This window comes from Geotrypetes seraphini, chromosome 2 (assembly GCF_902459505.1).
Source record: "Geotrypetes seraphini chromosome 2, aGeoSer1.1, whole genome shotgun sequence".
NCBI classification, from domain to species: Eukaryota; Metazoa; Chordata; class Amphibia; order Gymnophiona; family Dermophiidae; genus Geotrypetes; species Geotrypetes seraphini.
The window spans coordinates 224099009-224121854 of NC_047085.1; the positions used below are offsets into that span (position 1 = coordinate 224099009).

The 22846-nt window shown below is 40.2% G+C and overlaps 1 protein-coding gene across 1 annotated transcript in view; it reads left to right on the top strand.

The window, feature by feature from the left end:
- Positions 1-18149, top strand: part of RNF152 (ring finger protein 152) — a 154070-nt gene extending 135921 nt beyond the window's left edge. Inside the window, exons 3-4 of the transcript XR_004538478.1 lie at positions 15948-16041; positions 17743-18149. The gene's annotated coding sequence lies outside the window, so the exon portion shown is untranslated. The remainder of the gene's footprint in view (positions 1-15947; positions 16042-17742) is intronic.
- Positions 18150-22846: the final 4697 nt, after the last annotated feature.

Consider the following 22846-nt stretch of genomic DNA (forward strand, 5'->3'; position numbering starts at 1 on the left):
AGATACGTACATCTTTTATATTAGTGATTGCAAATTTGGGACTTGCTCAACCTTTTTTTTGGCTCATCAGCTAGTGTTAGTGTTTGTGCTGCCCAGAAAAATTTTTTTTCGGCCAATGCGGCTCAGGGAAGCCAAAAGGTTTGACACCCCTGGTTCAGAGCCTCGCCATCCTTTCTCAAACAACCCATCACCAACTATGGAAATATTTAAATTCAACCACATCATCTGCCTGATGTTTCAAGATATACTTTAGTGATACATCCTAACAAACAGGTAATGTTCCAGTGCTTCAGATTGGCAGAGATGCTTGGGACCTCCTTCCAGGAAGCTGGCATCACAGAGGAGAGAGAGACCCCCATGAAACCCTGGTCACTAGTGGAGGTTGTGTTGGGCCCTATAGATATTGTTGATTACTTGCCCCCATATAGTCATTGTTGATTACTCACCCCCATATAGAAGGGAGGAAAACATTTTTTTTTTAAGTTCTTTAACTCATCTCGTTGGAAAGTTGTAAAAGTTTTGCCCAATGCACGGATTTAATAAAGGGTTAGATTAACATTTTTTGAGCCCACTCCAGTACGCCAGCAGATTGGCACTGCTTTGACCAGCCATCTGTGAAATGACATTGCTGCTTGCTTCTAGTCTAAACAAGACTGGCACAGACATGTTACTAGATTTGATCAGAAGATTGGAACTGTATGTGCTACAAATAATAGTGACAGTTTTGCCATAAACAGAGCCTGCTATATCAGTTGCCTTTAGTTAGCCAGCTGGGCTGTGCAAACTTCTTGTCTCTGGTAAGGTCCTGCAGGCAGTAGAACACTGTCCAGATTCAAGCAACTGATAAGTATGATGCTGTCAGACAGTGTTTAAATTCACTTCTGCTGGTCTCCACCCCCCCTCCCCCACTACTACTATTTATCATTTCTATAGTGCTGAAAGGCGTACGCAGTGCTGTATATCTAACATACAGTAGACAGTCCCTGCTCAGAAGAGCTTACAATCTAATTTTGACAGACAGGACATCTCAGGGTTGGGGAGATTATGGTAGAGGAAACAATGCAGTGGGTATAGGTATCTGACAGCAGTAAGTGGGAGTGCTGGGGGTCGTGTAACTAGTTAGCATGGAGGATTCTCATTCGTACCCCCATCTCTTCCACCTCCAGTTTGGTTGTCTTATCCTTGCTTCTGTTATCGCAACCAAAATGAAATACAGAAGCAGGCTTCATCTCCTTTTGGTCAAAATGGGCTGCATCCTTTACTTCGGTGGGTGTAGTGGTGGTGGTGGTGGGGTTGAAAAGATGGAAAGGCACACACTTCCTTTCTAAATTTCTCTGCTGTTTGGAGACACAGTCCAGTGTCTTATTGTTGCAGTGGTCTGGACAACAACAAGGCAAAGCAGGCAGTTCTTCCCAGAATGGGGAACGCTATGTGCAAATGTAATGAGGCATATTTATGTTAACGATGGCATCTGCAGCCTGCCACTTCCATTAGCACCCCTCATCATCCACTGACAGGAAGAACTGAAAGCGTTTTACCATCTGGGATACTTAACATGGTTAAAAATATAAAAGAAAAACATGGCAATTCAAAGGGAAGTTATTTGCTAAAGCATAAACAGGATATTTTTGTGAGTTAAAAAAAAAACAACCTTCCAAAACAGAACCTTGTTTTTAAAAATAGACACGAGAGTTAAAAAAAGCACAATTGAACTCTTTTTTTTCTTTTGCTAGTTTTCTTTTTAGCTCATTAATGCATAAACATGATATTTGTGGGACTCTCAGAAGCAAGCAAACAAAACCATTTTTTTTTTCTTAAAGTCAAGTTTGCATAATTCATTTTTTTTTTTCTTTGCTGTTTTTCTGTTTAGGTCTAAAAATATTTCTATTCTAAATGTTGGTGCACATGCCATCATCAAAAATAAAAATCAAAGTTGCAAATGAGGGAGGCATTTCATGATAATATGACATTAGTGACTGAACAATTCTAAAAGAGAGTCTTGGCTGCTATTCGAACATCCAGTGCTTGCAACCACATTCACACAGTTGCACAAATCAAACATGCTGGAATTAGGGATCATCAGATTGCCACTCGGGTAGCATAACCCAGATTGACTACATAATCAGAAAGGGATTTTTCACACTCTGGAAGCTTCGGTCCATTAGAGCATATTTTGATGCATCATCATTCAGAATTCTGGTACAATCCCTCATACTGAGTCAACTTGGCTACTATAATATCACTTACTTGGCAATTTCCCAGAAGAACATGCGGCGACTACAACTGGTGCAAAATGCAGTGGTCAAACTGATTTTTCGGGTTGAAGAAGTTCGATTATGTAACACCTTCTTACCGACTTCTGCATTGGCTGCCGATGGAGGCACGTGTGAAGTTTAAGTTTGGTTGTTTTTGTTTTAAGGTACTATTCGATTTAGCCCCTAAATATATAACTGACCTTTTCTCTTTCTCAGCCAACAGACATAAGATAAGCTCACACTTGAATTTTCTTTCCCCTCCGGTTAGAAGATGTAAATTTAAAAGAAATCATCAACATCTTTTCTCACATCAGGCATCATTATGGGGGAAAGATCTGGAACAATTGCTTACGTCTACTACTTATAGGGAATTTAGGAAACGCCTAAAAAATTCCTGAAGTATTTAGGCAACTAACCTGCACAATTTTATTCCACAATAACTGACCCTAGAGATGTTAATCACTAGCTTTTAACTTTGTTAACTCCACTTAATTTGTAGCATTTTTTTAAATCATTGTAAACTGCATAGAACTTCACGGTCATGCGGTATATAAACTGTTATTAATCCCAAATAGCTTCCTAAACCCCTCCTTTACTAACGCGTAGTGCGGGTTTTAGCACAGGCAGAGGCGGTAACTGCTCTGATGCTCATAGGAATTCTATGAGCGTCGGAGCAGTTACTGCCACTGCCGACTAAAACCCATGCTGCGCGTTAGTAAAGGAACATAAGAATAGCCTTACTGGATCAGGCCAATGCAAGTCACTAGCAACTGGCCAAAACCCAAGCAATATTCCATGCTACCGTTTCAAGGTAAGCAGTGGCTTCCCCCATGTCTTTCTCAATAACAGACTATGGACTTTTCCTCCAGGAACTTGTCCAAACCTTTCTTAAAACCAGCAATGCTATCCCTCTTACCACATCCTTTGGCAAATGCATTCCAGAGCTTAACTATTCTCCGAGTGAAAAAAAATTTCCCCCTATTGGTTTTAAAAGTATTTCCTTGCAACTTCATCCCTGTAACTTCAGATTGATGATATCTTTTTCTCTTTGGGAAGATTCTGTAGAAAATCTAAATTTGTTTATTGATTTATTGAATTCCTGTGAACTTACCATCAAGTTCTCATTTGCATTTCCTTTTTGAATGAATGTGTTGAGATCAAAGAATCTATTTTTTTTACTACAGTTTTCGAAAGAATACAGATCAGAACACCTTTTTACATTTCAAGAGTTCACATCCAAGGCATCTCAAGGAAAGTTTGCCAGAGTCACAGTTCCTTTGATATTGTCGGATCTTCTCTACTACTTTTCAGTATAAAGAGCAATCTAAAGTTTTACAAGAGAGATTACAGAATAGAAGTTATTCTGCTTAGCATTATCTTATTACTGCTTTTTAAAACTTTATTTTTCAGTTTTTAATGTATACTATACAAAGCAATGGGCTTATCTTGCAGCTCCACCTCATACATTAAAAACTGAAAAAAAGTTTAAAAAAGCAGTAATAAGATAACGCTAAGCAGAGAATTGTAATGGATAATAAGAATTTAAAGAAATAAGACACTTACCCCCTCCTTTACTAACATAGAATTCCTATGAGTGTCAGAGCAGTTACCGCCACCGCCAGCCTAAAACCTGCGCTACGTGTTAGTAAAGGAGGGGGTTAGGAAGCTATTTGGGATTAATGAGGATTGTAGCCAATCTGGGTTATGCTGCCCGAGTGGCAATCTGATGATCCCTAATTCCAACACGTTTGATTTTGTGCTGCTGACAACTGTGTGAATGTGGTTGCAAGCATTAGTGACTGAAAGTCAAATTCTTTGTAGGTTGCTTTGTTACCTTTTATTGAATTCTGCTAAATCTTTTCTCAACATGATGGGCTTTTGCGACTGTCCAGGTCCTTCTGTAGTCTCAGAACCTAAGAGAATAAAATTTTCTCCAGGACCTTCACAACTGCGCTAGAGGTTTTTAGTGTGAGTCAGCGTGGTAAATGGTCTGATGCTCATAGAATTCCTACGGGTGTCAGAGTACTTACCTCGTAGGCCTGCTCCAGCACAGCTTGATTTAAAAAAAAAAAAGAGGGGGTGGGGTAAATTAGAACAAACGTCTGAAATAGGTACTTGGGTCACTGACTTGGCATAAAGTAGAGGTTTATTAGGTAAAAATGAAAATTAGTAAAAAAAAAATTTTTCCCCCAGACTATTATATGACTTAGCTGATAGAGCAACAGGATGACTAAAGTACAGTCTCACAAAACATAGGCACTCAAAAATATAAACAACCTATCAAAATCTGTATCTTAAGTAATGATATCATGCCAAAAAACAAATTATTTCTAAGTCACACATGGGGAGTCTCAGATTACCACCACCAGCCTGATACAGTGCCGCGTGGAATCGCTCTTCACCGGCTCACCCACCGTGTGCTATTTAGATGTTTACTAATTTTTTTTTTATTTTTTATCTTTTGTATCTCTTAAATCTATATTCCTCATTGGTAATCTCATCTTTTTCAATAATTTAATTAAATAAATGGCGTTGCCGGGGTGCAGAATATCAGCAACATGAACTAAACTAAGCTAAGTAGCTATTTGGATATAATTACAGATTGCTAACATAATAGAGAACAATAAGGAAAAACTATGAAAACTATGAAAATGAAATAATGTGCAGGAAGAGAATTTTTATGCCATTTATTTAATTAAATTATTGAAAAAGATGAGATTACCAGTGAGAAATATAGATTTATAAGAGATACAAAAGATAAACTATAAAGAAAAAAATATTAGTAAACATCTAAATAGCACAAGGTACAGTCTGACATCACTAAGGCTGATCCCTCTCTGTACATGGGGACAAATTTTTCCCCTATCCCTGCAGGAACTCAGGGTAGGAATATAAGCTGAATTACCCACATAAGAAGATTAAGCATGCCTACAAGTGATAAAGTTCTACTTTCCTGCTTCCCAGTTCTGCTCAGACATTTAAGTGGAGGCCAAATTAACTTTTTTTATTTAAGGCTTCGAGAAATGTTCTTAAAATGAATTGGATGACTCTGGTTTGGTTAGTTCTGGAAGAGCTATCTAAGGCTCACCTCTGTGCTCCGACACGAACTGCTGTTTTGGCCAGCTACTCCTTAAAGAAGGTTACCACACTACAAACATCACTAGGGTCATTGCCTTTTGTACCACAACTTCAGCTATTCTCAATCTCCAGCACTCTTCCAGTGATGTCTCATTTGGTAGTTCTCTGTCAGCCGTTAATCTGCCATCTCCTACTACTGTGACATGTGCATTAAGCTCACTCATACGGAATCTCATAGATCATGGACTCCTTTGTAGGCCACAGGTCATCAGTCTCGGTGAAAATGTACTCAACTGATTTTTATTGTATTTGTCTGGCTGAACAAATACAATTTTACTATTACTAGTAATCATTTCTATAGTGCCATTAAGTGTATACAATACTGTACACATTATTTGCAGTTACTTTCTCTGTCCCCCACAATCTAAGTATTGTAGCTGAGGCAGTGGAAGGTTATGTGACTTGCCCAGGATCACTAACCATTAGGCTACTCCTACACTGGCAGAATGTTTACAATCCCAGTTTTCATGTGGGATCCCTCAGAGATCCATACTGGCCCCAATTCTTTGTAATATTTCCATGGCCCCTTTAGTTCTCATTCAGTCCCTTGTCCTAATTCCTCATGTGTATGTTGATGATATCCAGATACTTGGTACTCTGAGTGGTAGTTACTTGTGAGATATTCTCACCTCAAACAATAAACCGAATAGGATTGTGGATTGGCTTAGACTTCATAAACTGAAACTAAATCCCAATAAGTCACGGGGTTTTCTGCTCTCTCAGAAAGGTACTCCCATTATTTTTACTCCCATACTGATTATGCATTTTCAGATTTCTTTTGTGTTTTCTGTAAAGGTCTTAGGGGTATTATTGGACCAGAACTTAAATTTCCAGTGGCGTATATCAAATATTTTTCTTTGAACTCAAACTGATCTGTGAAACTTTTTCACCCAAAAAGCTCTGTGAATTCTTATCCATTCCCTCATTATTAGCTACTTTGACTATTGCAATATCCTGTTGAACGGAAGGTTGCAAAAAGTTAAGCTAGTAATTCCTCTTCTTCATGAAGAGCGCTGGTTATCTACTGTATATTGCACAGAATCACATTTAAAATCCTGATAATGGTACATAAAGTTCATTACTTCAGAAATTGTCTGTATCTATCACGATTATTCATCTTCTATGCCACCATTAGAGTACTCAGGTCTTTCCTACAAACAATGAGGCATATTTATGAGGCAAATTGTTTTGTATTTCTTAATTCTGAATCATCAGGATGAGGATATTTAGTATTACCGGTCCCTCCTTATGGAGTACCCTCCCCCTCCTTTCTTTGGCTGGAAAATTCCCCTCAAACTTTAAAATGTGTATGTGTGGGGGGGGGGGGGGAAGAAGGGATATACCTTCTTCTTTCAAGATGCATATGGTCTATAGCCTGTGCACTATGCCATTTTGAAGAACCGTGCTAGCAAATTGAAGGCGTGTTTCCAATACCAGCTTTACTTTTCATTCCCTGATGTAGCGTAGTGAGGTGGCGAAACACGCAGACCCCTGTCGGGACAAGATAATGGAGTTGAATTTAATGGCTGTGTCCTAGAAGATCTGTTCCAGTTATTTGAGATAAGTGCTTTTTCTACACGCTTTTTTCTGGACAGTGTTTTCACTAATATTTTGACAGAATTGTCAATATATGTTTCACGCCAACTAGAAACCAAAAGAAACTCTGTGGAATGATGATGTTCCTTAAATGGACTTTATTTGCAAAATGTCAAAGTTCCATAAGTACAATAAATCATCCACATAAAAGTAAAATAATCCACATGAAAACCTTAAAGGACCTAGTCCACTATGGACACAGGACCCAACACATTCCGCGTTTTGACAAAGAGTCTTCTTCAGGGGTCCCTGAGGGTCCTATAATGAGGAATACGTGGAAATGCTAATATGTGGTGAACTGCACATAAGACGCTGGAGTCAATCCTCTTTGGGGTTCACGCCAACTAGAGCATCTCTTAAAAAACATTATTCCCACAATTGTAGCTTTCATTTCAAAGTTCATTGGCATGGAGCCTTGATTTCAACAAACTCACAATGATAAGGAAGATTCTGATGAATATCAGTGTGTACGATTGAGTCATATTGATATTATGGAATTTTTTCATTAAAGTGATGATACAGGCTCCTTTAGGGTACCTTGTGGCCCAGGAGCAACCGTAATGAGGATTGTTTTCTCCACAATTTGCTTATTATTTTTATGATTTGAGTTTTTGTTTCAATGATTGTGGCAGTCCCTCTAATACTTATTAGTAGTGTATTTTTCACATTTTATTATATTTTGATTTAAGGCCTTGCTAGCTTCATGCCTTGGCATTTTTTCTAGGAGAGGGCCTGGGAAATGTGGCTGCTCCACTAACTGCACACCTCGCTTCTTTCCCTACTTCATACACTTTTTATTTACTGTAGGTCAGTGTTTCCCAAGTCGATCCTGGAGTGCATGAGAGATTTGCATACAATTGATTTGCCTGTGCTGCCTCCATCTCGTGCATATTCGTTGCGGATATCCTGAAAACCTGACTGGCAAGGGGGGTGCTCTAGAACTGCTATAGGTGACTAGTATTGTAAACCACTCGGGAAGCCTTCAAATGGGTGGAATATCGAATATGAAATAAATTTGAAACTCTTAACACAGACCTTTGTTTCCCATTGAGTTCTTTTGCAGGAAAGAGAGAGAGCTTGTGCATGCAGTAAAACTGCTCTTCATTCAGGTCATGTTTGCAGCATCTGTAGTTTATCTCTTTAAATGTTTATGGGAAGAAAAGGGTGCTGCCCCTAAGCTTCAGCTGTGCTTGAAATGATTCCCGCTGCCAATTAGACAGATATGACTAAACTTGCTTAGTGGAACACTGATGTGGTATGCCGAGTAGTATCAGCAGAAAGCCCTGAAATAATAATAAAGTCGCATTCTGTTATTGTTGTGAATTAGTATTTCCTACAGACAAGCAAAATTGAAAACAATGTGGTTGGGGATGGTAGGAAATACTTATAATAAGATTCCCCAGGGGTAGGGTTACCAGATTTTGCATCTGGAAAAAGAGGACGCTTGGCTCCACCTTGTTCTGCCCTGGCCATGCTCCATTCCACCCCCAACCCCACACCTCGTCTCTTCGAGCTGAGTCTGGAGTGCATTTGCGCATGTGCAGAGGAGATGTGATGATGTTGCACACATGTGTGTGACATCACCTTGTTGCCGCCTCTGCCCATGTGCAGATGCACTCCAGACTTGGTCCCGATCTCAACAGCATTTCAAAACCTGGACAAAGTGCCGTGTTTTGAAAAGCCGTCTAGACACCCGGACGGTCATCTAAAAAGAGGAAATGCCCAGGTAAATCCGGATGTCTGGTAACTCTACCTGGAAGGAGTAGTTATAGTCTTAGCATGCAGTCCAATTCCCTTGCAATTGATTTGAGATTGCTTTAGTTATAGTTGTCTTAATACATAGTGTCAGAAGCATTGCCAAGCATATGATGAATCAAGAAGTTATAGAAATCTTTCTAGGCTGTCTTGCAGTCTGCTGCTTCCCCTTCTCTGGAACTCTCTTCTGGACTAGGATTACCAGATGTCCGGATTTCCCAGGATGGCTTTTCAAAACCCGGCATTTTGTCCGGGTTTTGAAAAGCTTCCCGTCAAAATTGCATCGGGAAGGGGCATCCGCGCATGTGCAGATGCAATGCGGTGATGTTACGCGCACACAAGCGGGCACGTGATGTCATTGCATCATGTCCGCACATGCGCGGATGCCATCTGGGGGCAGGGCTGGGGGGCAGAACAGGGCATGACACAGGCAGAATGGGGGGGAAATGGGCGGGACTGGGGGCATGGCCATGGGTCTGGATTTTCCTTCTAGACAATCTGGTAATCCTATTCTGGACCACTTGCAATGGAACTTAGTTTCTTGTGGTTTAAAAATGAGCTGCAAGTGTATCTATTTTTCAAAGCCTTTGGCACACAGGTGCCACTTTTCAGAACAGTGCTTTTAACTACTCATGCTCTCTGATTTAGGCCTTATTTTCTGAATACTTTGATGCTAGCTCTTGATTGCTGTCTTATTGAATTTTGGAGTCCTTTACCTCTCTTTAATTATTGCAAACCACTTTGTCATTGCCCTGTGTAAGGTGGTAAATTTAAAAAAATAAAAGAAGGAAGTCAATATTTGTCTTTTTAACTTTTTTATGTTGTAAATCCTTTCTTTAATCTTTGTTCATATTTTTCACTATTAATCTAGACATTTTGGCCTTGGTTCTATAAATGGCACCCAATCCCTAGGCGATGTTCGGTGTGGCTGTCAATCAGCCACCAGGCATCATTTATAGAATCATGCCTAGTGGCGCCTAACTTGACTTAGGCACTCCTGAGGGATTTCCTGGCCTAATTTACCAGTGCCTTACAAAGATGCCTACCGATGCCTAAGTCATACCATGTATTCACTATCAGTGAAGCATATAGAGATCTAAACTTTATCTAATATGATAGGGATCTTCAGAAGACTGCGTAGACGACAGCTTATCACACAGTTACCATCGTCATGGATCCCAAAATTTTAAAAAATATTTTTTCTTCTTGCATTCAAAATATTTCATAAATATGTATAACATATATTGCAACTTAGCTTCTATGCAGTAACACCCATTGGCATAGTAAGGGGGGCGCAGACTGCCCCGGGCACCGAGTAGGTGGGAGCGCTGACTCCTTTCTGCTGCACCCCATTATGCTCGCGTTATCCCTCCTCCCCCACCCTATACCTCTGTAATATCTTCGCTAGTGTGAGCAACTTCTGCCCGTTGCTTGCACCAGTCTGGTCCCCTCTGAATTATTTCTGGGTCATGAGGCCAGGAAGTGACATCAGAGGGAAATCCAGCGCTGGCAAAAGAAGTTTGCTGCCAAAGCCATTCACACTGGCGAAGATTTAGAGGTACGTGGGGGTGGGGAGGGAGAGAGCACAAGTGTGGAATGGGAGGTGGGAAGGAGCGGGGGTCGGTGCAGAAGGGGAGGGCACCACCGCCCTGGGTGCTTCCTACCCTTACTATGCCACTTCATCAGGGTCGAGGTGCTGCAATTATATCAAAACATCTTGGAGCTGTCGCCTAAGTTTGATATAATTGCAACACCTCGACCCTGCTGAAATGGGTGAAGCGTGATTTCACGTCGGAAGAGGTGTCGCTGCATTGAAGCTAAGTTACATGTTATACATATTTATGAAATATTTTGAATGCAAGAAAAATTTTTTTAAAATGTTGGGATCATTGATGATGGTAGCTGTGTGATGAGTTATCGCCCACACAGTCTTCTGAAGATCCCTATTGTATTAGATAAAGTTTAGATCTCTATATGACAGTGAATATGTGAACCGATTTGCCTGATTACTTATATCGATGTGTGAATAAGTCTTGCCATGCCTGCTTCCTGCCTCTAACCACACTTACTTTACAGGTAGGCGTCAGTAGGTTCCGAGCTGAGTTCTGCATGGAACGCTTAAGTCATTTTATAATTTTTGGGAATTAACTGGCATGATCAATTACCATTTCAATTATGCTAATTAAACAATTTTGAATTCCACGTGGAACTCAGCTAGGCGTCCCTGATCTATGCACCTAGTGACACCTAACCTCGGTATTGCTTATAGAACCAGGGACTTTGGCACCCAACATTGTCGCAGCATGTGCCCCCTTCCACTCTTCCCTGTTGCATGGGCGCCCCGCCCCCCCCCCCACACACACACTCTTTCCCACCGCTTGGATGCCAGCATACCTTTTGAAATGTTCACTAGTGTGAGCAACACCTTCCACATGCTGCTCATGCCAGCCTTGACTCCTTTCTGATGTCGCATCTTGGCCCCGCGACCAGGAAGTAATGTCAGAAGGGAACCAAGGCTGGTGCAAGCAGCAAGTAGAAGGTGTTGCTTGTACCAGTGAATATTTCAAGAGATACATTGGGGGGGGGGGAGGGGAAGAGAGTTGCTGGTGCCTTTGCCCTCTGTGAAGATGGCACCTGGGGTGGTCCACCCCCTCCCCCTTACTATGCTACTGTCTTTATCTTTATATTTATTTATTTTTTCTTCATTTTTGGTTTTGTAAAGGTGGTATACATACATACTGATTATCGCTTTTGCAGTTTTAGGAGATGGGTGTATAAAGCTGAGATCACTGAAGGGAAACAACTCCAAAATGGCCTTCCCGCCTTCCATTTTCTTTTTGTGTTTTGCAGCAATCGTGTAATTATCCTGTCCTAGTTAACAAACAAAAAATATGCAGATTTGGTGGAATGGCTCACAGAATTGCCTATTTAAAATGCGCAAGCCAACTTAATAGGCAGATTTTTCTTTTGATGCTATGCCCCTATAAATATAGAGCTGATTGTTCCAAATACATGTTTAATTGTTTAAATCTATGTTCTAAAACAGAAACTGTCGCTTTGCATATTTTTGTTTGGACTTAACTGAGCTGAAATTGTCCTTGACATATGTTATGTGCTTCACTTTCTGTGGCATCTAGAATGCCCTGGTTCATACAGGAAAGGGAATTTTTGAGCATGGGCTTGAGGGTAACGACCGTCTCAGCTGGTAAATAGTCTTGCTTTCTTTCCTATTCACAGTCTAAAGTTCTTCTAGCCCCAGTATCCCTCTGTCTCTTTCCCTTCTTTGCAGAGCCAGCCCAGGACTTTTTTTGGTGTTTTGGCCCTTTCTCACTGCAACGAACAAAGAAAGACGATACCAGGCCTCGAAGTAAAACAGAACAACAAAAAAAGAGGCACAGGAGATGTCAAAACCAACCTCCAGCTACATATACTTGAGCTTTATCCATAGAACCTTTCTAATGCATATGGGGCCCTTTTACTGAGCACTAAAGCACACCTAATGAGGGCAAAAATGGCCTAACGCAGGACGCGCTAAAGCATTCTGTGTTAGTTTTCCCATTAAGGCCCTGATTTATAAAAGATGCCTGAGGCATGCTTAGCCAATCCAGGCGTCTAACTTAATTGGTGCCATTAATTGAAAGTGCCATTAGAAAAAAAAAAAAAAATGTATCTAGAAGGTGCCTAACAGGTAGGCACCTATCACTTTGAGGTAGGCATCTAGTCTGAGACGCCTACCATCAAGTAGGCATGGTTAGGGGTGGATTTTGGGTGTGGTGTGATGTAGGTGCTGGTAGGCATCTAACATAAGTGCACTCATTTAGGCCAAAAAAACCCTGGCCTAAATGGGATAAAAGCGCTTAAGGTTTCAATGTCCACCAGACTGTTTAGGTGCTGTTAATTGTGATTCTATAAATGGCGCCTGGCGGAAAATTTTGACAGTTGCACTCAACGGTGCCTAGCAGTGAGGCACCATTTATAAAATCTGGTCCTAAGTGTACAGTAGCATTTATCTCTACTTTTTCTTTTTTTTGGAAGGGGCATGTTAGGAGTGAAGAATTGGTGTGAATGTGTTAACTATTTATGAAGGTCATAAGTGCTCCCATGTTAATCTTTTTTTTTTTTTTTTAATGGCCAAGTGCTAATGCTTACATTAGCGTATGGCCACTCATTCATGAACTAGAAAATTGCCTCTCTTACGGCTGTGGTTGAAACAGGCTTAGCGTGCAGGAAAGGCCCATTGAAGAACATGCATAGATGTGGAAGAGTGGCCTAGAGGTTAGGGCTGCAGCCTCAGCAGCCTGAGGTTGCAGGCCCAAACCCAGCACTGCTCCTTGTGACCCTGGGCAGATCACTTAACACTCCATTGTCCTAGGTACGTAAGTCAGATTGTGAGACCACTGGGACAGATAGGGAGAAATACTTAAGTACCTGAATGTAACCACTTAGGCTATAAGCAGTGTATAAATATTACTATAAAAGGAGCCCTAATTCAATAATAAATTATTCTTATGTTAGCACTATGGGAGATATGCAGTGTTGTATAGTGTTGCTAAGTACTAAAGTACAATATGTCCCCGCTCAGAGGAGTTTATAATCTGCATGGGTACCTGAGGCAAGTAATTTGAAATCTCTCCCCTCTTGTTTCTCTACATCTTCCCAAGGGGGTGTAGTCATAGCTCTTTTAAACTGCCATGTCCTCTGACTGTTCCTGGTATTATGGGATGTACACCTTATCACATCTCCTTGGATCATGATGCATTCGTCAGGTCTTGGGTAATTAAATGGGCTAGTAGATCCTTCAGCATCAGGGGATATGGCTAATTAGTTCTACCTTTTCAATTGTTTTGGAAAGGTTATTAAATTGGGATTGAGATGCAAAAATAAATCACAAACGCATCCCTTTTTTTTTTTTTTGCTTACCCTGATTCCCATTCTTTTTTTATTTATTTAATTTCATGTTAATATTCACTAGGAAAAGATGAAAATTAATCTCTTCCTTATGGCTAAGGCATTGTCTTTTTGGTTTTTCCATAGCTGAAGGGCTACGCCTCTTCTCATTTTTTTATGCTAGGGTTGAAACGCATTCTTGCCCTTTTCTAACTCTCATGGTTAATAATATTCCAGTAAAATGGCTTGACTAAATGCTAATCATGGCTGTTAACTAAAGACCTTGACATATTTCATTTGCAATAATGTGTGTAGTTTATTTTAGAAGCTTTTTTTTTTAAGGGCTTAATAGTCCTACAGATGTCTGAGCTGCTGGGCTGTGTAGAAAAAATACTGTCAAAATGTTGCCAAATATTGACTTTGTGCAGAGATATTTAGCTGCTGTGTATAATTTTGAATGTTGTGGAAGCGTTGTCCTTGCTCACTCTGTTATGGATGGTACCTAAAAAGCCACTGATTTCCTTCTGCCCCTCCTGTCCCCCTCAATTGCAGTTTTCATAATGGTATTTTTGTATGCTAAAATGTCTTGTCGTTTGTATATGTGACAATGTTGATTTTATGATGACTGTTAAAACATTTGTTATGATTAAACTTCTCAGAAATGATTTTAAACTATTCTGGTCTGCTTCTTCATTAGAAGTGACGGTTTTTAAAATTTCATTTGTTCTGCTAATGACTTTTGAAGGTTGGGTTAGTAATTAATAAAAGAAGTGTGTCTCCTCAATCTAAGCCCTGGATAAGGTATGGTATAATGATGTGGATGGAGGTGACTTTTAAGTACCACTTCAATAAAACAAAAAGAGATGAAAAACTTGCCAAGCAAAACCAACATACCAGATCTCTATCTACCAAAAATTGGAGGAATAAAGCCTCAGAGGTCCAGAGGGAAAACTGCTGTTTTAGCAAATAAATCAACACCTCTTAGAAGGACTCAATATCTTTCATCAGCAAAACCCCCCCAAACCCCCAAAAAATCTCCATATAGTAATTTAATTCAGCATGTAAATACATATAAAATATGAAAATTAATAAACCAGCACTTATCTTGTGGCCCGACGGGACTCGTTTCACAAACAAGCTTCTTTAGGGCATTCAAGTGCTGTGACGTTTTTAAGTAACGTACAAGAGTAAAATACTGCTGAGATACAGAAGTGAAGTATAGGACAGACTTGAAACTATAGCAAAGCCGTATATAATAATAATAATAATAATAATAATTTTATTTCTTGTATACCGCTATACTGTGAGGTTCTATCAAGTTTTGTTTGTTACATATTTAATACCTTACCACAACTGACTATAAATGTCTTTTAAAAAAAGACATTTTTTTCAGACAAACATCCTTGAAGTCAACTGAGTTTTTGCCTCTGTTTATTCCCGCTTAATACACCACCTTTCAGGCCAGCCAAACAAATGCTGAGGTTTACTTAATGGCGGTAGAGGTTTCTACCGCAGGCCGGCCAGGTAAATGCTTCAACGCTCATAGAATTCCTATGATCATCAGAGTAGTTATCTCATCACCCTGCAGTAGAAACCTCTACCGCCATTAAGTAAACCTCAGCATTTGTTTGGCTGGCCTGAAAGGTGGTGTATTAAGCGGGAATAAACAGAGGCAAAAACTCAGTTGACTTTAAGGATGTTGCTCTGATGTTCCCCATTCAAGGATGTTCCCTGTTTAATAAAATGAGCCCAAAGTGCTTTACCTAAAATAAATTCCACTATGTGAAGAGTTTTCAAAGGCTGAACTGCTTCCTTGGCCTCCTCCATGCTGAAATCAGTAAATTTATTTGTGCGTAAAATTCCCTCTCCATGGTGTAAGCCTCAGGAAGCCACTTAGGCAAAGATTTTAACACTGAGATTACATCCCTATAGGTAAATTTCATTCATCAGTCTTTAGTCTCCTTTTTTTCACCTTTCATCCATTTACCATTGTTCCATAGCCTACTCTTGCATCCCTAGTTCACTCACTCCTCACCTGACTGCTTCATTCCCCAGTTCCTATTTTCCCCACATCCTTCCCTTACTTTTTATTCAGGGTTTTTGCCAGGTACTAGTGTCCTGGATTAGCCACAGTGAGAACAAGCTACTAGGCTTGATGGACCATTGATCTGACCCAGTAAGGCCATTCTTATGTTCTTATTCCCATTCTGTATTCCTAGCAATAGAGACATTTATAATATTCTTGATTTTATTTACTAGCCCTTTATTAATAGTTCCTTGCATCCTGTTTGTTTGTTGTTGTTGTTTTTGCCACAGCTGCACACTGGACAGAAGACTTCAGCATAGTGTCTACCATAACACCCAGATCTTTTTCTTGGATGTGGACTTATAAGGTGGACTCTAGCATAAGGTAACTATGATTTAGATTTTTCTTCCCGATGTGCATCACTTTGCATTCACCATATTAAATTTCATCTGCCATTTGCATGCCCAGCCTTCCAGTTTCCTATGGTCTTTCTTCAAATTTTCACAGTCTGCATGTGTTTTGACAACTTTGAATAATTTTGTGCCATCTGCAAATCTAATTGCCTAATTTGTTCCAATTCCCAGATCATTTATAAATACAGTAGAATTTCCATAATTGACCACCTCCTTAAATTGACCTAATTTTCATAGACAGGACATGCACCTCATGTACTCAATGGAAGACTGCCCTCTGTAAGTTGTATCTTGACCACTTGGACTGTGACACACAATATTAATTTACCCTCTATAACTTGACTAGTTGAGTCTACTCTACGCCAAGGGGTAGAAGGTGTGAGCTTTGCCCCTTAGTTGTATTATTTTTTCTTTAGTATAAGTTCTTTTTTCATGTTTTAATATTACCACATGCTGGATTTGGCCTAATGTCGTATTGTTTATAACACTTTAATGCTTAACTAAAAGATAGGATTTACTCTTCTTAAAGAGATACAGACCCAAAAGTTGACAGCACTAAAAGTAGTGCTGCCATTCTATCTTAGCATTTAGTCCAGCTGGGTCCTCCAAAGTTAATTTAGGGGTCCTTTTATTAAGGCGCACTAACCAATGTGAATTATTTCTGCACAAACTGATGTTTGATTTTCAAAAGAATTTCTAAGCTGGGGGTTTTATGCCATTGAGAAGGCGTTTTCAGTGTGGTTTGTGAAAACTTTTGATCTGCAGCTTTTTCTCCCCCTATCATTAGGTATTTGAAAAAAAAAAAGCTTATTTTTATGCTTATACTCTTATAGAAGTTTGTGGAAAGAACTGTTTATTTTGATACTTTTTGTATATTTGATTTTTCTACCTTTATCTATATTACTGTGTGAATGCTGTGCTAACAGTCCCCATTCCCACGGCACTACTGCAGAACAGTTTACCGTTACCATTGAATTCCTGTATAATTTTGTAAAATTTTCCCCATTATTGCAGTAATCGTTAGGGTTACCAGATTTTCCGTCTGGAAAATCCAGACTCCTAGACCTGTCCATCCCGCCCAGTCCCACCCATCCCTGCCCCATCAAGCCCCTGTTCTGCCTCGTCATGCCCCGATCCCTCCTCCAAGCCTGCCCCAGCTCCACCTCCAATCCCAGCCCCTACCACCTGAAGCCTGTTCTCATTGGACAGCACATCCTCGTATGTGCGGATGTGACACAATGACATGGGTGTGCATGACATCATCATGTTGTATCTGCGTATGCGCAGATGCTCTCCTGCACAAAGGAAAGCTTTTCAAAACCCGGATGGACCCCCAGAAATGTCCTCAAAAGGAGTTCATGTCTGGGGATATCTGGACTTCTGGTAACCCTAATTACAGTCACTCTCTACTGCTTAGACTTCTTTTGATTGTTTGATGGTATATCAATTAAATTGAAGTTTGAAAAAAAGAAACAAATGCATTTCTTCCTGTTTTGCAACTTAGAAAAAGAGAAGAGATGCACATGTCCCAAAGCTAACACATTCCAACCCTTAAATATTGAAATATATATATATTTTTTTATTATCTTTGTAGTCTGTGCATTTTATCTTTCCAATTAGGTTGGTTTCACACTTTCATTTTCACTTTTCCTGTGTCAATCTTCTCTTCCAGGTTGGTCTTTCCCAGTGGGGTGCGATGACATTTGTAAAAGAGGATTCAGTAGATGAGCTATGGGTGACTAACCTTGGCCCTCGTCAAGTCAGGTTTCAGGTTTCCCACAATGAATATGCATAAGATCTATCTGCATACAATGGAAGCAGTGTAAGCAAATAATCTAATGACCATTCACTGGAGAAATCCCGAAACCTCGACTAGACTGAGGCTCTCAAGGACTGAAATTGGAAACTCCTGGGCTAAACATTTGTGTAATATATACCCTTAAACCAGGTTAATGTGCTCTCTGTTTGTGCTAATGATGTCATGTCTTGGTCTCGGTTCATAGACAACCCCGCGAAAGACAAAGGTGCGCGCCGACAACTGAGCGCAAGACGGAGGCGCGCGCTGAAGAAAATTACAGTTTTTAGGGGATCCGACGGGGGGTTTTGTTGGGGAGCCCCCCCAGTTTACTTAATAGAGATCGTGCCGGGGTTATGGGGAGTTTGGGGGGTTGTAACGGTCAACATTTTACTGTAAACTTAACTTTTTCCCTAAAAACAGGGAAAAAGTGAAGTTTTCAGTAAAATGTGGGGGGTTACAACCCCCCCAACCCCCCACAACGCGATGCGATCTCTATTAAGTAAAGTGGGGGGTTCCCCCCCCACACTCCCCCTGTCGGAGCCCTAAAAACAGTAATTTTCGGCGGCGCACACCCCCGCACTGCGCTCAATTGTCTGGGCGCGCCTTTGTCCTGGCGCGCTTTTGACCTGACACCCTTGGTCTCTGAGAGTCGCCAATAATACAGTATTTGCTTCTTCTCCTTTTGACTTCTGCATCGATGTGAAGAAACTTAAGTTCTGTATTGCTACCACCAGTGACAGAGTAAGGGGACGACGACAAGGGGAGTGGTCCTCCCTGGGAGCCATGTTGCTAGTGGTGCCAGCATCCCTCCTCCTCTCCGCCCCCGCCTCTTCCTGGTCCCTCCATTCACGCGCCTCTCCTTTCCTTCCCCCATACCACTAGTTGAAGTTGTTGTTCACGATGGTCAACAACGTGCTGTTTGCGACCCTGTCGGCTCTCCTGCTGATGTCACTTTGGGTGCCGAACATAGGAAGTGACAGAGAGAGGGAGAGCTGATGGGGGTCGCGAGGAGCATGATGTTGACCGCTGCAAGCAACAACTTCAACTAGAGGTATGGGGGAAGGGAAGCACGCATGGCAGGCAAGATTGGGGAAGGAGCGGGGGAGGGGGAGTGTACATGAGGGCGGGGGCTGGGACGCCACAGCCCTGAACGCCTCTCACCCTCGCTACGCCACTGGCTACCACCTTTTCAAAATCTATCCTTCAGAGTTATTAAGAAATTGCCTAACCTGTTAGTTGTAATTTAGATTGTAAGCTCTATTGGGCAGGGATTGTCTCTCTTATGTTTAATGTACAGCACTGCGTATGTCTAGCAATGCTGATAAGGTGCAGTAGTAGTATAGAACTGCAGATTCCATCAAAAAATACTTTGAGCAATACAGACTTTGTGATATTTTGAGACTGAAGCATTAAGTTTTTGTGGACCCCCAAACGAGAGGCAAAAATCAGATAGCAGAAGACGCACGACCTCTAGGGTGCATACACTAAATATGTGGGGCTAATTCTGCCTACAGCTGTCAGCATAAAAAAAAAAATGCTGGCTACCGTGGGCTCAATATTATCCCCAAATGTGCCTAGTTCTGAGAATGGAAATCTATTTTTCCTGTGGGTAAACAGTGCATTCAGTGGTTATCTCCAGGCTTAGAAAGGAATGGAGTGAGAGGGGGAGGAAGAAAGGGCCAGGTACAATTTAAAAAAAGGATTTATATTGAGATGCTTTGTCATAGTTCCACATCGGCAACTGAAATAAACTCAGGCCTGGATGCACAAAACTCACCTTCATCTTTATGAGTGATATTGTGGAAGGGCTGTCTTGTAAGGTTTGTCTGTTTGTAGATGATATCATACTCTGTAATAAGGTAGATTCTCTAGAGAGTGTGGACAGCATGAAGAGGGATCTAGCAAAGCTTGAAGAATGGTCCTGAAATTGGCAATTATGATTCAGTGCTAAAAAAATGCAGGGTCATGAACTTGGGCTACCAAAATTCAAAGGAGAGCGGTATAGTACAGAGGATGAAATACTTCAGTGTCTGAAATATCAGCAGTACTTGGAGTCAGTAGTATCTGATGATCTTAATGTAACCAGTGTTAAAAGTTTAAAAGATACTGAGTGAAAAAACAGGGTTTAAAGAAGATTTTGAAGAGTTTAAAGAAGCAGAGAGGGTCTGGAATTTAAGAATTATAGGGGTTTTTTTTTTCTTATTTTGAGAGGTTTAGTTTATATGGTTTGTATTGGTGCAGTTTTGAGGTTTTCTGTTGCTGATCTCTTGCATAGGTCTGCTGTCCTCATGCAGAGATCAGCATCAGCTGCTTGAACATTCAAACTATCAGATTTGACAGTTGGGAGGGTGACTTGGTTCTGTGAGGAGGTGTTTTGGCTTGTGTGGCTCTTGTGAAGGTAATTATATTTGATTTTATTGAATTTTGAATAAGAATTGTAAGTTGTGGTTGAAGTTGGTTTGATTCTTAGATTCTGGTAATTTCCCAGGTTGAAATATTTCTTTCTGGCGGATGTGAAGAATTGTTTTATCTGTGAGACTATTGGGTGTTAGAAATAGTCTGTGAGATTTCTGTATAATGTCATGAGGGAATATTGGTGAAGAAAATTTGATAAACTGTTTTGGAAGTTTAATATCTTCTGTAAAATTTATTGAGACTTTGGGTTTTATTTGTGTTTTGAGATATAGGAAATTTGAGTGATTTTAGAAATAGGAAATTCTGGGGAGGGAAAAAGTATATGGAACATCAATTATCTATTAGAAAGTATATTTAGGCAATTTGGGGTTGTTAGATTAGGATAGGGTTTTCCCTTATTGGTTTGTTTAAGTCAGAGTAGTAGGTTGGTTCCAGCAAGAGATTCTGCTAGCAACAGCACGCCTACGTGGTACCCCTACATAGCAAGAACATAAAGCCTCAAATACCCAAATCTGAGGAAAAAGAAGAACTTTACATTAGAATCTCTTTACTTAGATTTGATTTACAGAATTTGTTTATTAAATTTTATTTCTATATTCAATTCTGAATCCTTAGTGCTTCTTTATATTTATTTTATTATATGTTTAATAACTATTTTTATTTCAAGATTGTACCATATTATTATATATTATTATTTTGTTTATGTAATTCACCCCTTCTCCTGGGGAAAGGTATCGATTTAACCCTCGGCGTGCACGACTACAAAACAAATCTTATTTCAAGAGGGATACTTTTTACCTCAGTCTGAGAAGGAGGGGGTTACATTAAGTTGGCCAAACAGGTAGAAAAGACAAGAGCCAAAGCCAGAAGGATGCTCGGGTATATAGAGAGGAATGGCTAGCAAGAAAAAGAAAGGTAATAGGGACTTTGTATAAATTTCTGGTGAGGCAATTTTGGAGACCACATCTTCAAAGAGATTAAAAATGGAGTTGGTCCAAAGGCAGCTATAAAATTGGCTGGTGTTGTCCATCAAAGTGTATGGGGATACTCGACCTACTGTATATGGCAATTCTGCTATACCATAATAGCACTAACTTCCAGGAATCACACCAGAAAACACTGCTTAAGAAATGGCCACACTAGAATTTCACTAAACCTACTGGAAAAACTAAATAAGCTGGATAAGTACAGATCAATCCTACAAAATCATTCAGTGCCTTTTTAACCATTGTATGTTAAAATGCTTTCACTCTGTTTTTATATAGTTAATAGATTCTCTCTAGCATCGTATAAAAATAGTAGAAAATCTCATGCCCAGTTTACCCTCCCATCAGTACAGGGCTGTAAAAGCAAGAAATTTCTGGACCATACTTTAGCATTCCAAGCAGCTTCACAAGACAGAGAATTTCGATTGTTATTGCTTGGAGCCTGTTCTTATAAACATTTCAGAACTCAACTGAAACCTTATCTTTTTTCAAAATACTTGGTTAAATAATTTCTTTCTGTCATTCTTAAATTGTCTTTAGTTTATGATCTTTTGTAAACTGCGTAGAACTTATGGTTACCCGGTTAAGAAGCACGATGTTATGTTAACCATGCTGAATACAAATAAGCAACTATAAACTAAAAATAGAAATACAGTATATACTGTAGACCAGGGGTTCTTAATCTGGGGTCTGTAGATGGGTTTCGACCATTCGGGTCTTTATCTGCCGTCATCTACTATGTTTCTATATTCACTATACAGTCCGTACTGTTGATTTTTCTCGCAGATAACGAGAGAATCTTCAAATCCAAGCTAAAAGCCCACTTTTTAATTCTGTTTGCAACTCTTAACTCCCACTCACTGCTGTCAACCCATTGTATCATTTCCTCTACCATAATCTCCCCAACCCTGAAATGTCCTGTCTAAATTAGATTGTAAGCTCTTCTTAGCAGGGACTGTCTATTGTATGTTAAAATGTATAGCGCTGTGTATGCCTTTCAGCGCTATAGAAATAATAAATAGTAGTAGTAATGGTAGTAGAAAACGTAGTAGATCTGTTTTGATTTGCACAAGAGTATTGTATTTCATAATTATAGTGAGTGGCCACTACTTTTTGCATGAAAAAGGAGGGGGTTTTTTTGTTTAATGTTTAATAATACTTTGTCATATATGTATGAGACAATCAAATTTCAATAAATAAAGTACATTATATTCATTGCATGCAAAGTTGTGTTTATGTGAATATTTCTGGGAAAGGGGGTCCAAAGCTTTCATCAGATTCTTAAAGGGGTCCGTGACTCAAAAAAGGTTAAGAATCATTGCTATGGACAAACATCAAACTGAACACCTAGGAAGCCAGACTACATACAGTGCAATACCAGAGAAAGAAACAGTGAAGTATGTCCCGCTGTACTGTGGAAAGATATGCATGTCCTGCTGTCAGTGGTATAGTGAGGGTGAGAGGTGCCTGGGGTGGTGGAGCCCCTCCCCCACCCTTGTCTCTGCCCCCTGCATCTTCCCCGACCCCCCTGCTGCACCCCGTCCACTTCCCTTCTCCCATACCTATAGTTGTTCACC